The 4,114-nt window shown below is 40.8% G+C and overlaps 1 pseudogene; it reads right to left on the bottom strand.

Moving 5' to 3' along the window:
- Window positions 1–2,319: 2,319 nt before the first annotated feature.
- On the bottom strand, window positions 2,320–2,830 carry LOC114009566 (40S ribosomal protein S6 pseudogene; annotated as a pseudogene).
- Between the last annotated feature and the right edge of the window lie 1,284 nt (window positions 2,831–4,114).

Raw genomic sequence — 4,114 nt, 5'->3', positions numbered from 1 at the left:
TCCACAATTCAGAATTCCTATGAAGGACCTATGTGTTATGTTAACACACACTGCTATGACACTGTGCTCCAGGGCTGTGATAACATGGAAGGCCTGGGTTTCATAACTAGCCTGACCAAGATGACGAGCCTGGAATCACTGAGACTCAGGAGGTTAAGGCAGAGGATCACAACACAGCATGACCCTATCTTTAAAAAAAAATCCCAGGGCCAGGAGATGGCATAATGGTTATGTCGCTGGACTCCCACATGGCCGACCTTGCTTCCAGTCTCAGACTCAGCGGCTTGAAACTCACACTGGGCACTTGTGCATGTGTGCCCAAAATCCCCAGAGGAGAATGAAGGAGAAGGGATTGCAGCATGGTCACTCCCCCCCTCCCCGGGGGTGGGGTGGGGAGTGATTTCTTACTTTCTGTCTCTCCAGCTAGCACACACACCCTATAGCAAAAATCTCTCTCTGGAAAAAAGAATAAGAAAAACAAAAAAAATTCCATAAAGCAGGCTTGTCTTCTCATCACACATCTGAGTATGATGGATGTTACTTTTTTGCTTCATTATTTTATATTACATGCTGTTTTTTGAGTTTTTTTTTTAATGTGTGATTGTTTCATTTTGTTTTGCTTTGCTACAGCTCAATGCTTAATGAGTGGAGATTTAAAGGATAAGGGGATTTTATTAGTACTTCTTTGTAAAATGCTGGATACCTCTGGAGAAAATTTCATTATTTCCTTAGATTTTTCTATGTAAATTTCAGAAGGGACACACGAATTTCCAATATGATAGATATGATCAATGATCTCCATAGACTCTAAAGAATTTCAACAGATAATGAGGATAGAGAGGAAATAAGAGGATGACACAGAATTCCACACTGGGCAGGGTGTGCTAAATGGATTTAGGTCAAGCTTTGTGGTCTGTTTATCACTCACCCATCCCAGAAAGCAGAAAACCCTAGAATGAGGAAAAACCCTTAAATGTAACTAAAGGGTCACCTTGAACTCTTCTTCATGCCAGTGCAGTTATGTTGAGCTCCTCATTCCCCAATCACACTTTCAGCTCTTTTTTTCAGCTCTCTTTATGCCTAGAAAGATCTCTAGTGGAAATAATTGTGTTTATTCTCGCAGCTCAGAAGTACTTCCTACTCTATTTACTCAAATTCTTTCACCTTTCAGTACCTTGCTCAAGGAAACCTTAGTTTGAATGCTAACACTATGATTTACTCGCTGCATCACCAAGGGCAAGTCAAGCAAATCATTTAATTTCTCTGACTCTCATTTCCTGAGTTGTAAAAACAGAGAACAATATCTGCTTTACAGGTAGTCACTATAAAACTTCTGTGAGCACCACAAAAATACTTAAAGGAATTAGTTGGGCAATAGCAAGTGATGTTTTCAATGACTTATATTCTTTTCTTTCCACTCACTGCACTACTGTAGTGGGAACATTTCACTCCATCTGAGGAAACCTGAGTTAACTGACATCATAATTTTTTTTTTTTTTGGAGAGATTTTCACTGTAGGGCGCGTGTGCTCGCCAGACAGAGAGAGAGAGACATAGAGACAGAAAGCAAGAAATCACCCCCCCCAGGGGGGATGGTCACGCCGCAATCCCTTCTCCTCCATTCTCCTCTCGGGATCTTGGGCACGCACGCACACGCGCCCGGTGTGAGTTTTAAGCCACCGGGTCCGGGACACGAACCGCGGTTGACTACGTGGGAGTCCAGCGACATAGCCATTACGCTAACTGCTGGTTCCCACTGACATCATAATTTTTAAGTCATTCCAGTGATGATTAAAGTCTCTTGTGGATTAGTGACTAAGACAGCTGCCCTGTTGAATTGTCCCTTATTTAGCTCTAAGAACAAGCTCATATTAGTTTCCCAGAGTGGCCATAACAAAGCACAAAACACTGGGTGGCTTAAACTGCAGAAATCTATTATCTCACAGTTCTGGAGACCAGAAGTCTGAAATCAAGGGGTCAGCAGGGTCAATCTCTCTCTGATGACTCTAGGGAAGAATCTTTTCTTGGGTCTTCCAGCTTGTGAGGTTCTCATGACAGTCTTGTGTTTCTTGACTTCTAGGTGTCTATTTCCAATGTGTCTTCACAGCTCCTTCTCTCTCTGCATATCTGTCTCTGTGTCTAAATTTCCCCTTTTTATAAGGATGCCAATCATATGGAATTAGGGTCCAATCACATTATTTCAGTTTTACCTGATTATCTCTGTAAGATGCTATTTCCAAATAAAGTTACAACGCGCTAACGGGGGTCAAGACTTCAATATATCTTTTTGGAAACATACAATTCAACTCATAAAAAGGGATTAACACACAACAAGTTGATGATGAACAATATGCTGGTGCTTGTGTTGAAGGACACATGGAGTCACAACCTAGGTGCTTTGGTCCAAGGTTTCTTATCGTCTTCATTTCAGGGCTTTCTTACAACATTGGCGGATATCGTCTTCTTTAGAGAGATTGAAAAGTTTTTGGATTCTGCTAGCTCTCTTAGGCCCCAGGCAATGAGGCACCCATGGTATTAGTCAGTCCTGGATTTGTGCTTCCTTTCTCCAGTTCTCCTTGGTTTGTGGCAGGAATGTCCCTTAGTAGCAGGCAGACATGGTCATGGGTCAAGATACCCCGCTTCGTGGGGAGACCTTGTTTGTCATTTCCACCACTGATTCGTACTACATAACCTTTCCATTCTTCACTCAAAGCATCAGCAGCAGCTTCTGTGGCCATACACTTCCCATAAAAAGTATAAAGTTTGCATTCATCATCCACTTCAATGAGATTCTAGCAGCCAGTGGCAGGGAAGGAGATATTCAGCTCCATCTTGAAGCAGCTGACTTCCTCTGGGTCACCATGAAAAAGAGTTCTCATCTTATTACTCACACCAGATACTCTCTCACCTGCCTTGAGAGATGGTTTCCTTAATGTTCCACGAATGGAGTCCTCATAGTCTTCATCTTAATTTATTTTGCTTTGGTAACATAGGAAAGTGGATCCAGGATAAGTATTTCAGAAAATTGACGTCTTCAAGCTGCTCTGAACTTTCCTATAGTCTGTGACCACTCTGTTAGCATTTATATATTTAATTTTAAGTGGGTTATCTTGACATTTTATAAATGGTCCTATAACTATTTTCACACTATTGTAGTCATTCGTTCATCCATTCCTTAGCAAATTATTTATTAAAGGTAACTACTATGATATCCAGAATCAAACAATGGGATATGAGGGTGACTCAAAGAGATGAGTCTTTATCTTCAAGGAGGATATTAAATCATGTAGGTATGCCTACAACTAGGATTGAAGGCAAGGAAAAGGTCTCTGAAGTCTTTTGTATTTCCCCACAGTGGTGATGGTAGGATTGTGCTCACAGCAGGTGCTCAATAAATAACTGGTGAGTCACAAACCAGATGTAGAGAGTCAGCTTTGTTGCCTGGGTAGCTACTGATTTATGACTCCATATGGTCACCCTCTCTAACCTTCTCATTGCCTTCTATCCCAAGGCTGTATCCAACTTGTTTTCACATCTACTCCGCCATTTCTGAGAGCACAAAACGTGCTCCCATTTCCCTTATCTCTGCTCATATCCTGACCAGCACAGCCCATGCAGAAATGTAAAACAAGAAGGAATTGGGAGAAGTTTTCTCCTCTGCCTACATGGGCTACCAGATAGACTTACTGGGCTGTTTCTCCCGATGAATTAAAAAGTTAAAACCATTCTTAATCATGTTAACCACTGTCAAGAATGAGTCAGTTATTTGCAAAGCATGATAATGCAGAGAAAATTCTAATTAAGAGAAATGAAGGAATTTAGCCCATATCATCAGTTATTATGTTGCCGTCTTTACCAGTGTAATAGGAAGTGGTTTGTGCTATGAGTCTGCCTATTGCTTTGGAAAGAGAACTATTAATAATTAGAATTATGTTGAATATTTAAAAGTTGCAAAATTACCATGTATGTAGCAGAAAGTGTCTGTGGAATCATACACAGCAAATCTAGAAAGACTTCTGTTTGCATTTAGGAGCTTGTACCTTTGCATTAAACAAGGAAAGTGGGCCATAGCAATTAAAAGCAACATGCATTTTATAAAGCTATTCAGCTAATTA

This window comes from Tupaia chinensis, unplaced genomic scaffold (genome assembly GCF_000334495.1).
Source record: "Tupaia chinensis unplaced genomic scaffold, TupChi_1.0 Scaffold000565_1, whole genome shotgun sequence".
Taxonomy (NCBI): domain Eukaryota; kingdom Metazoa; phylum Chordata; class Mammalia; order Scandentia; family Tupaiidae; genus Tupaia; species Tupaia belangeri.
The sequence above is the reverse complement of the archived record's forward strand: the minus strand, read 5'-3'. Positions and strand labels throughout refer to the sequence as shown.